General features: G+C 31.1%; 1 long non-coding RNA gene across 1 annotated transcript in view; it reads right to left on the reverse strand.

Moving 5' to 3' along the window:
- Positions 1-13,114, reverse strand: part of LOC127703173 (uncharacterized) — a 37,740-nt gene that overhangs the window by 17,693 nt on the left and 6,933 nt on the right. The gene's annotated exons all lie outside the window — the stretch shown is intronic.

The following is a 13,114-nucleotide window of genomic DNA, read 5'->3' on the forward strand; positions in this document are numbered from 1 at the left end:
ACGTATTGCACATCAGTACGGAATGGTTTTAGTCATAAATATGACTATATTTATAAGTCCTTCTCTAGAATTCTTATTGATTTGATTAACAGATTTTTTTAAACAGTTTCTTTTTCATCTTACTATTTTTTTTTACTTCTCGGATCAGTAAAACAATACCAGCAGCCATCATAGTAATCACTAACTATTATGTGAAATGTCTCAAGTTGTATTTTGATGCTGTTTTTCTGATATAATAAAAATATGATGTGGTATTGGATACTAGTAAACACACCGAAATAAACAAACAATCAAATTGCCTTAATCATTTAACAGGTATTCAATATACAAAAGTTAAAGTTTAAATGTTGCATCAAAACATTTATTCAAAATCACAATATTAAGTACGAGCTACTGGTTCATGGAGATCCTAGCGATTTTAAAAACAGATATTTTCAGATATGGCAAGGAAAATGTATAGTGATAAATAGAAAGGCGTAGTTAAAATTTATGTTGTTATGATGAAATGACACATGTTAACTGTAAATAAATTTGCAAATCGAGAATACTTTATATCGCCGACAAGCATACGCTTCATTTTAGTCACCTAAGTAGGAATATGCTTCATGTAATTTTCCCCCTTCCAAGCCTCAAATCTTACAGTAGAACCTGGGTCCACGTGTAGCCAATTTTCCGGTAAAATCCTCCGATGTGCATTACCAAAATACATTTGCTGTGTACCAGTATTCCATACCCAAAGCAGTTAATGGAAGATACTACCTCACAATCCCGAATGCAGCTGATGTAGGGAGATATATTTAGTTTTTTATATTTTTCTTTTCTTATCCATGGGTCTCTTTAAAACTGAGACCGATGCACTCTCTCATTATTTATTTCGGAACGGACATATCATATTGGGATATAGGTAATTCATTGTCATATAGGAATAAGATGTAGTTTGATTGCCTAAGACACATTTCACCACAATATTAAAAATGACACAGAAGGCTAGCAACTATAGGTCATCGTATGGCGCCTCCAACATTGTCCAAAACTCATACCGCATAGCAAGCTATAAAACCCCCCGATAGGTCTAATGTTAAACATTTTGAACGAGAAAATAACGGCCTGATGTATTTAAAAAAAACGATTAACAAAAAACAAATATGATATACAGCAACAAACGAAAACCATTTAATTAAAGGCTCTAGACTTGGAACAGGAACATACAAAATGTGGTGGGGTTAAACATGTTTCCTGGCGCTCAAACCATCCCCTTACTTGGGACAGTGATAAACTTCACTATTTAAGAACAAACTTTAAAAATCAGTTGAAACGGGCTTAACGCATCAAATCGATACAAACCAAAAACAACTATTGAACAAGATCAAAAAGAAAACACAAAACATAGATTTGAGATTTCTCGCAGTAACAGAAAGCTAGTTCACAGCCAATATCCAGACTGAAATATCAATCACTACATTTCCAACTTCTAATGGATTTAGTAGAACGAAGTCATTATCAGTCAAAGAAAAACATGATCTCCATTTGTTGGCAATTTGTAGAAATACATTTCGACATTTTGCTATTGAATGAAATGTCAATTTCCGGACGTTTTCTCTTAAAAAAATCTTCAGTATATAAATTCTATATAAAGTCAGAATTAACTGCTTGACGTGTTGTCCACTTGAGTTATAATTTAAATAATATAAAATAAAAGTTATATGTTTTTGTAGATTTTGTTCAATGTCTTATTAAATGGATGAAATTTCCGCGCTATTAAAAAAGTACACCATCATTTTTCGCATACCTTTCATAATTGATTTAGTTTCTTGCAATCAAATTTTAAAACACTAGAGCAATCCAAATGTTTTCAAAATTCAGTGACGGGAGAAGTAAATCAGTAAATCAATATTAACATTAATAAAATAGAAAGACTTTTGTCTATACATTTCGGTCAATTACACTTTAATGGTAATTCATTTCGGATACTTTTAATCATTAATATGAGGATTGCTCGATCATAGTAAATTATTCCCCCATTCTGTAAATTATGACTCCATGGCCGTTCATTATTTATTCATTTTGGTACATTTCGAATTAAAAGGTACCCGTTAATAAATTGTTATTGCTATTAGGAAATAATGTAAAGCAAGAATTTGAAACATAGGTTTAAAAAAGACAAAGTAATGGCAGAGACATCTAATACAATAGTGTTTTATATGTCTAGGTAAATTGTGAACGGAAGCAAATGCATGCAATCTTAAGGTCAAAGCTAGGTGCATCATTGCGCCTATGTATAGTTTTAATAAATACATACTTCATTCAAAACTTTGATCTTGTTATTTAAAGTTCTCTCCACCTGTACGCAGTTATAGAACAAATGCCAAATTATTGCTGTGACGACAGACTTTTTGTAGAATCAACACTGTCCCTGACATGGAGTCATCAAATTATAATCAACTGTTTTCTTGAGTGTGCTAAATTTAATTATATCGAATAGTCTAATTTACGCATTTCTGTTCAATAATGGAATAAATATAAAGTCATATGATACTTAAAAACTTAAAAACAAATTGGAATAGCTGATTTCACCTATAAAACAAGTGTTCATGGGTTTTTTAAAGACACTACTTTATCTTATCAAAATCTTCAAAATTGTACTGCTATAAAATTATTATCTTCCCGTACTCTAATTCGCCGATAGCTTTTCCATATGAAGTGACCATAGCCACCTGACCACTCTTTATTACATCGCAAGTGCGAGAGAAAATCCATGATCAAAAAGAAGGTAAACAAACGTGGATTTTAAAAGTGTTAATTGATTATGAAATAACAATTTTAATACACAAAATTATTTAACAACTTCTATGACAAAGTTTTATTAACAAATAGAAAATGTACAAAATGTAGCATTGCGTTTTATTGCATGTCTATAGTCTCAATCTTTTTTCATGTGCTCCACGATTCTGTGGTGATTGTAATCTGAATGTCACGCTCGTTAAACTTTGGAAATAAAATACGAAAGTTAAATAGCAAGGAAATTTTTCACTGAACGAAATATTTTTTGCCGATTACGTGCTATGCATTCGTGATAAATATAAAAAAAATCGTGCATAGAGAACTTTGTTTAGTATATATACATGCATTGCTTCAATTATTTCCTTAATATCATAATTTCAAGAAACTTGTTTCATATGACTTGTAAAACTTACCTTTCATTTTTATATTTATTTGCCGGAATACTAAATCCTTCCTTGAAGTCGGAAATGTATGGATGACACCAAACATATCGCCCAAACCTCTTGGCTACCAATTGTTTGGCCAATGTCTATTCTATATATCTCAACATGATGTACTATTACGATCATTGCATGTTTTTAAAGATAACCATTCTAACTTATGTCATTAGAATTCACAATATCCAACAAATTTGTAAATTTGGCAAACATAGTCAATTAATAATTGAATACCTTGTCATTGAAAAATGATTTAAAAGTTATCGTGTAGCAATTAAAAACTGTGTGCTCGACACTATTGGTGATAAATGTAAGAAATTGCTGGATATTTTTTCAATGTGTTATCACTTTGAGGAGGTATATAAATATCGTTTTATATATTGTTTTTTTTTAAATTCAATTTGCTTAACATAAATTTCATTCAGAATTTGCCAACCAACATACAATGTATTCCAGGCTAAATTAAGGCATTTTATAAAATGCCTGTAAGATTTTGGCTTTCTATATTGATTATTTTTTTCAAGCATTTCTAAAATTCCTGGTATAAATTGAAAGACATTTTACAAAATGCCTGCAATTATTTTATGAAATGAAATGTATTCATAACTGAGCTATTGAAAGTATTGAACAAAATAGTATAGTTTCAGCCATGTTATTTACTGAATTTAAACACTTGCATTTTAAGAGTTCAAATCATTGGAAATTTGTTCAACTGAATTATTCAAAATACCCAGGTTTAACCCACCATTTTCAGGAATACGGCAGTCGTTTTACACCTAAACCGTTGATTAATTTTATCAATTTTTTAAGGACTTCCCCTTTTTGAATTTGCCACGGAGTTCGTTAATTTTTGTTTCCTTTAAGCAATGAACTCGATTATTATTTGTTGTTTCATAAAATGTTTGGATTTCAGTTTATGTTCCTTTTTTATGCAGATTTTTGCCAAATATATTGTTTGGTTTTTATCCGGTCTAAGCGCCGAAAATTAGATAAACCCTTTAATAATGATCGTAGTTAAAGAAAGCAAACTCAGAGAACTTAACGTTCTGATAAGTAGCTATGCAAACATATTGTTTATCTGTTGTTTTATTTCACGGAAAATTTCTTAAAGGAAAAACTATACAGATAAATACAGGAACATTTTTGTTTTGAATTTTCCTTGGAATGCGGTATTTTTTTGATATTTTACTCCTTAGTATTATTTTAAACTTTACATTCACAAATCAATTATTTCCTTTCAACCACTTTAAAATAAACATGAACAAGTCATTAAGTCAATGAGACAGATATGAAGGACAATTCCTTTTAGCTAAAAAAAAGAAGATCCACGTAAGTTTGTAAAAGCAGCCAACAAAATTTAACCACATCACGGAAATTAAAATTAACAATAGGATGGAAATAGTAATCGTCGGGTTTATTCATAATATTGGTGTGGATATTACCATATGAAATTCCAATATCAAGGTTTAAAAAGAACATTCCTATGAGTGTTAAATTTAGTAAATACGGATAAGTTCCATTGTATAATTAGAATCTGGATTTTCTTAGAATATTTCATCTCCATGCATTATCATATTAAACATATTTTCAACAAGTAATAGTTTTTCTAAAAAGCTAGCCGTCTCATAGCTGATGAAATTCGAAAATGTTTTCCCATGCAGAATAGCATTGAATGGTGAATTACAAAAAAATAAACGGCAAAAACTAATTTAGAGATTTTCCTATTTCTTTTTTGTGGGGTATCACCAAAAAGGGAGGATACTTACTTAAACCCTGCGGATTTCAAAAATGAGAACAACTCATACCGTAAGCGTATAGTCGGCTTTAAAAGGCCCCGTCATGAAAAATATGAAACAATTCAATAGAGAAAAAACGGCATAATTTATAACAATACAATTAACAGTAAACAAATATGACAGACAAGAACCTACTTGGGACAGGCACATAAAGAATGTGGCGAGGTTGAACATGTTTGTGAGTGCTAAATCGTTCCCTTTATATGGGAAATTGGTTAGGTACAGAGCAACATATGAGTAAATTGTAAAAGTCAGTTATAAATGGCTTAACTCACTATGTTTGAACAACGAAGCACAGAACACAACTAACATAAAAACATTAGACACAAAGCGCCGATTTTATAGTATTCGCAGTTACTGAAAACTAGTTTGAAACCAATTACAATAATTAAATAAATCACGTTCTCCTAGACTTTACTACCAATGAGTACCCATCCAACGGATCAAGTGTGAAGACATCATAAACAGTATGAGAAACGCATGACCTTGTGCAATGTCAGTATATAATTAAACAGTATCGACAGGATGAATGATGTAGGATCATGATTACCCATTACTGTACATATACAACTATATATATTTATTTATGATTCAATTTTTGAAAATCAAAATCATATTTAGTACCGATCAAACAATATTTAAACATTTAACTACGAATAACCTTTAGACTAGTTTATGATCAATGAGTAGTTCGTATCCAAGTTCACGGGCTCTATTAACAACACCACCTTATATCAATGTTTATTTTATTATCTATTTCAAGGGCTTTAAGGACACCTATGCTTGCATATTTACTTTCGCCCCTTTTATAAAAGAGGCAGTTTCTTCGATAATCATGTTTCGAAGGCCTCCAACAATGAGTAAACCCATACAGTATAGCCAGCTATAAAAGGCCACGAAATGACAACATAAGAAGCAATTCAAACAAGAAAACAAACAGCCTTATGACAAAACAATAAACCTTTTACTACGTTTAATTCTGTGATCTACCATATGCCATATATTGAGCCCATCAACTGACCACATTTGTTTCAGTAAATTCTTCTCAATTAAAATGGCCAGCAATTGACTTACGTTTTGTGTCAAAATATCGCTTTAATCATGGATATGAATTTTGTTAAACTCACATATTTTTTTTCATCGTAAATATTTTTGTTATCTTTTATTTGATTTTCAATAGTCAAGATTTTACAATACCCCTACAATTACCACCTGACTATGGTTTTTGGGGTAAACATTGAAAAATATTTACAAGACTATCCATTTTGTTTTTTAAATTCATATTCATAATACAAGAATATAGATACCGGAAGGAAAAAAGCTACTCACAGTCACACTCACCATTTCACTCACTACAAACACACAGTCACTGCAATCTTACCATTAGTATGAATGCATGTCTATATATAAAGTAAAAATCAAATATCAACTGCTCACTACAGTATAATTTAAAGTATAAATGATAATAAATCACGAAAAAATTGTATGTAGTGGGAACCAGAATCTTTCATAAGCATTTGCTCTATTATTTCTGTTTGCAACATAAAATTTATCATATTGGTATTGTTTTCTTCTGGATTTAAGTCCTATTACACTATGAGCTATATTTCTTAACTTACATCTGAAGATATAGTTTTTAGCTAAAATAATTAACAAATTTATAAACAAACTCTCAGTAATAAATCCCAGCAAAATTTTCTTTCTTACTGATGCTGAATTGTTCATCAAATAATTTTTTATTTTCTGTAAAAATGGCAACCAAAAATTGTAGGTAACATTACAATCATAAAATAAATGTTCTATTGTTTCCTCTTCTTCATTTCAAAAGGTACATAGACTTGATTCCTTTTGCTTAATTCTATATAAAAATGTACTTGTAGGTATAATTCTATGTAATATTTTATATTGAAAATTCTTTAAATATGTATCTCTACAACATCTTTTCAGAAGAGAAAAATACTTAGACCATTCCAAGATTTCAGAATTTGTTACTTCTTCCCATTTAAAAAATTTCTCATATGGGAGTATGCATATTTTATCTACAAGATCTCTGTACACAAATTTCAACTTTTTATTTTCCAAGATCGTTTTAGATAATGCATCAAAAGGAACCAAATTTTCTAAGTTCAAATCACAATAATCTTTGATGTAGTTTTTATTTATATATTTTGGAATGTAAGATAATAAACTATAGTATTTTAAAAAAATTTCCATATTAAGTTTTTGTCTTACTTGTTGAAATGTTAACAATGATTTGCTTTGACTATCTACAATGTCCTTTATAAATTGTATACCATATAACTTGCATTTCATATAAACAGGGTATTCAGATACTGGTATAAAGTTTAAAATATCCAATGAAAAAATTTCTGGAACACATAACTTTGTATAAGGCTTTGCAATGTATAGACAATAAAATATGTCTTTCCAAAATAGATTTTTTAAGCAATTAGAAATTTCTTTAATCTTATCCTTTTGTAATGTAAAGACTCTGTCACCACCCAACTGTTTTAGTTCTGCGAGTTATAAATTCTGCAAAGTACCATCTGAATTTGATAAAAATCTCTTTACCAAAGATAATTTAAGATATGTAAAAAAAAGACTGCAAATGCACCATATTTAATCCTCCCTGTTAAAAATCTGCAATAAGAGTACTACGCTTGACTCTATCAGTCTTACCATTCCAAATTAAATTAAAAAACATAGCGTTCAGTTCATTTAATTGTGAGTGAGATAAATTTGGCATAGCAGTCAACAAATGAACAGTCTTTGCAATGCCATAGTCTTAATTACTGTGATTTTACCTAGTAATGTTAATTTTCTATGTTGCCAGATTTTTAGTATAGATGAAACCTCTTTGATCTTTTTTCTAAAATTAATATCAAGAATACATTTTAAATCAAGAGAAAAATCTATTCCTAAAAGTCTACAGTTTGTATGTGACCACATAAGATTGTAATTAGAACACAATATGTGATCAGAATATTTTTTGTTACCAATCCAAACAGCTCCTGTCTTGTCTTTGATTTGTTCTTTATTAATCCAGATAGCATGTAAAAAGAATCAAAACAATTGAGTCTTTCTTACAGTGATGTCTCACTACCATCTAAAGTAAGGAAAGTATCATCTGCATTTCATTGATGAGGATACCATGAATATTAGGGTTGGACTTAAGTTTCGAAGATAATAACTCTACACCAATTACAAACAAATAAGGGGAGAGCGTGTCCCCTTGTTGGCAACCTCTCTCAATATTAAAAAAATATTGATAAATGGCCATTGTTGATTACACAACTTTTAGCACTTTTGTAGAGAGTCTTGAACCATCTGTACATGGAAGGACCAACATTAAAACTTTTTAATGCCTTTTCAAAATCAACCAATAAAAGTAAGGCACTCATGTTGTGGTATTCAAGATAATGCATCAAATCGTACAATAATCTAGTATTCTCCTCAATGAATCTCCCCTTTATAAATCCCTTTTGAGTGTCACTAATAATATATGGTAATACAGACTTGACTCTGTCTGCTATTGCTGCAGAAGCTATTTTAATGTCTGAATTTAATAGGCTGATAGGTCGCCATTTACTAATCTGTCGCCTATCTTTTCCTTCTTTTTGTATAGTAGTTATGACACTCTGATACTGAAAATCTGAACAAAAGACCTGACTCATATCAATAGAATAATGATCGATAAACAAATGGTCCAAGATCTCTCCAAAAGAATTTGAAAAAATCGACAGTAAATCCATCGCTTCCTGGGGATTTTCCATTTTTCATCTTATTTAATGCTATAGCACATTCCTCATATATGTCAAGTTACCCTCACACAGGTCATGTTGTTCCTGTGTAAGAGCAACATTGTGTGAAAAAAATCTTTCACTTGAACAATCAATTTTTCTCTCCGAATACAAATTATTATAAAAATTATGTTGTTCTGAGAGAATCTTAAATTGGTCTGATATATGATTACCTTGATCACCAATCATTTCAACCATGGTCTTCTTTATAAAATTACTCTTCTCTAATTTATAAAAATATTGAGAAAATTTTTCACCTATTTCATGCCAGTTTGCCCGAGACCGTTTAAGTATCCTCTCTATCTTCTGCTCTCTCATGGATTCTAACTCCAATTTTTTTATCTTTTAAAGTGGTCTGTACAGCTTCAGTAGAGGCTGTATTTATAATAATATCTAAATTTTGAATATCCTCTTAAAGTTTCAGAGTAGAATTTTTTTCTTCTTTTGATTTAGATATACTGTGCGTAATGGACAAGGATCGGATTTCATCGTCAGTACTTCAAGAAAAAAATGATCATTACAAGTAAATTGTACATGTAGTGGGTCATCTATATTGTCTGAAAGATAAAACTGAAAAATAGTATCCTTAATACACATCTTTACCTTTTCAACATATGCGATATCTCTCAACAACTGTGAATTAAACTTCCAATATCCCTTACCCCTTTTATCAAGGCTGCCAGAAAATGTGAAAACAATGGCTGAATGATCGGTTTTGTATCCAGGTATAATTTTTGTATTCTTCATAAGTGAAAATAAGTCTTCACTTAATAAAAAGTAATCTAGTCGACTCTGCTTGATAGGAGAGGTTAATTTTTTTGTCATCTGGATGACAGGTTCTCCATGGATCCAAAAGTTCAAAAGTTTGTGAAATTTCTTCAATCTTATTACGAGAGTTTAAATTTCTATTGTGCAGAATATTATAAGAATATCTTGTACAACATTCCAGTCACCACACATTAAGATACTAGTATTAGTATAGCAAGTGATGTCGTGTAAAATATCACTCAACAATGATGGTTCATCTTTATTAAATCCATAAACGATGACAAAAGTAAGCCTTTGTTCATATAATGATCAGTCTAGAACAATAAAACGGCCTTTCTGGTGTACCTTTGAATCATGATTTTTTTAAATCAAGACCCTTGTTAAACATCACACTAACACCAGCACTTTTATTGTTGCAGTGACTGAAAATGCATGTATTACCCCATTCGTCTTGCCAAAGTTTCTCCATATCCTCATTACTGTGGGTCTCTTGAAAACAAACAATAGATGCATGTTTACCTCTTACCCTATCAAAAACATCTAATCTTTTTTTCTTGCTCGAAAATATGCCCCTTACATTCATAGATAAGACTGTAACATTATTATCAATACTCATTAAGTAATATGTTCAATCACACAGTAGAAAAGCAAAGCAGTTTTAGAATTATTATGCTGAAACAAAAAATACATACCCATACTAACATCACATTTATACATCACAAATACACACAAAAGATGGCGCTTGAAACAATATTCAATACACATCAGATACTTTTCACAGATGGCTTCATATAATAATTAACATATTTTTCATTGAGAGAATAAGGTGTTAAACGAAAAAAAAAAAAATTAAATTAAAAATTAACAGAAATGAGAACCTAGTGTAATATTTTCTTTTTTCAATATTATTATAAATTGCAAGTTTGATGAAAAAGATTTATAGAAAAAAATATAGAAAAAAAAGTTTTTGAAAATGGAGAAACAGTCTAACTTTATAGTGTAAATTGTTTTATTTAACTCTTATCTATCTTTGACCATATTTCCCTTTGGAAAGTTATGATTTTAAATTACTTTCAACTCCATATTATATAAGATACAAAGCCATTTCTTCTAGAAATATAGAGTTACCTCCCATTAACCAAAATAGCTTTTTTACTATTAATAATTAGAGTTACCTCCCATTTACTAAAAACATAAATTTCCACAATTAATTAGGTAGATTGATTGATTGATTGTTGGTTGCTTAACGTCCAGTGGCAAATATTTCATGCATATTCAGGACGAGAACAAGTTCACAATAAATACAATAGGTAGGTTCTGTAATTGATTAGGGATTAAGGTCGGAGAAATTTAGACTGCCACGGAAAATGAGGGTATATTGGATAGGGACAGAAATTTAGCCTTGCAACAGGTCACCTACGGACCCCTCGAAGAGTTGTTGCAAGGGTTCTTAACGTGCAAAGAGCGTGGCACTCTCTGTACACGAGGCATCGGATTTAACGTCCCCATTCTGACCGGACGTGGCTGCAAATTTGTACATCCCGCACAGCCAAACGGACGCCCCACTTTAGCACGGGTTTTACTGCCGGTCGGAGGAAGACCAATGGTGACCATACTTCTATTCCCCAGTCACCCTTGGGGGTTAATTAGGTAGAAAATACTTACATACTTGAATTTCTTTTTTTTATTTTTTGGTCTATATTGTCAAAAAGATCAAATTTGATTCTGTGCTCACGGTCTTTCAATTTACCATATACACTACAGTTGTAGAACCAGGCAATATTTAGCATCTCGTTCGTGCTTAGACTCGCTAACAGTCCAAGATTTCTCTGGGTTATGTCGTCATGAAATTTAATGTCATTCTTCAACTCCTTCTTATTTCTCATTATTTTGATTTTTATTTCTGTGTTACGGACCTTTGCTATCACAGGTTTGATGTTACCTTCTTTTCCAGGGATTCGATGTATTGCTATGACATCTAATGGTTCTATTTCAACATTCAAGTCTTTCTTCACAATTTTTACGAAAACATCTCTTATGTTTTCATTTCTCTTTTCTGGAAAATTCACCATTCTTTTCTTATGTTTCCTTGGGTACTAAATCGTAAATATACTTATTGATTGATTGGTGATTAACGGCACATTCAGAACTAATGTAATATTTCGTGACGGCCAGTTTTTATTGGTGAAGGAAGCCGAAGTGCCCAGAGAGAACCGCCGACCTTCGGTAAGAAAACTGATTATTCTAGTCAATTAAGATTAGAGTCGAACGCATATGAAACATGTGAGATTCGAACTGTCAACCTGAGGCAAGTGACATAGTAGTTCCACTACTTAAACCACTCGGCCACCGGTATGCATGTAAAGTGAATTTACATGCATCCAATACCTTCGTTTGTCTTACTTATTTAGTTCTTTGGTGCATTTCAACTCACCCACCGGTCATGCTTTTTCCAAATATATACCACGGTCTTTGCATATCTCGCTAAGATTTCTATTTGATTCATCGAAATGTCAGTCTACCACGATTCCGTTTCATTTGTGTCATCATGTCATCTTATAACCTTTGTACCTCTGTGCATTTGTTAGGTTAATCAAGGGTTGCATAATTCAGAATTGATGCACGTGGGTCCTGATTGTGTAGTTTTAGTATTTTACAGCACTAGGTCGATACCGCTGCAGGCGGAATACCATTCATCAGATCAGTAGGTTGTGTTTCGGTATTGACATAATTTACAACAAATTTAGATATTATTACGAAACTAGGTTTTAACTCATTCAGGCAAAGATGACCTTAGATCGATTTGGTTATTATGATTATGCTCGTTTTAACCATATAGCTCTTCAACTGTATTGGTTCTTATAAATCCTTGGCTTTCAAATGTTTGGCTCTGAGCGTTCCTCTGACGTATGAAATGTTAAAAGTATTATTTTCATTTTTTAAATGATTTTTGTCGTACCTAAAAGGAAACATGACGACAAAACAAATGTTGAAACAAGAACATTAAGACGGGCCCCAAAATATCTCTCATTTGTTTTATGTACAAAATGTACTATAACCCTGAAAAAACGAAACCAATTATTTAATGAAAATAGTAGATACTGCCTGTTTTAAAGGGGCACTAGCTACGAGATATATAAAAATTTAAAATATGATTTTTTTTTTGTTCAATCATTAATGAATGTGAAATAGTGAAATAATAATTCGCTTTTAGCGGCCAATATGGTTCAATTTTGTCAAAATAAGCTAAGAATCATTGATGATGAATTATTCACTTGCAAGTGAATTCGACCTTATTGATTCCGTATTCATGTGAAATTCAATTTAACCCCTTAGCTAGAGATTGATAACGCATGCATTGTGCGTGTTGATGTATTTAAAGGAAAAGAATGTCAACATTGAAAGTGAAACAAAGGTAAATCATTTGATTGACTAATTCGATCCACAAAACATCATTCCTATGCAGGTAAAAACGATGATTAACATATATTTTTAATCTATAATATGAAATTAAACAGATCTAGAAAAATTC

The sequence above is a fragment of the Mytilus californianus genome, unplaced genomic scaffold (genome assembly GCF_021869535.1).
Source record: "Mytilus californianus isolate M0D057914Y unplaced genomic scaffold, xbMytCali1.0.p SCAF_1, whole genome shotgun sequence".
Lineage (NCBI taxonomy): Eukaryota > Metazoa > Mollusca > Bivalvia > Mytilida > Mytilidae > Mytilus > Mytilus californianus.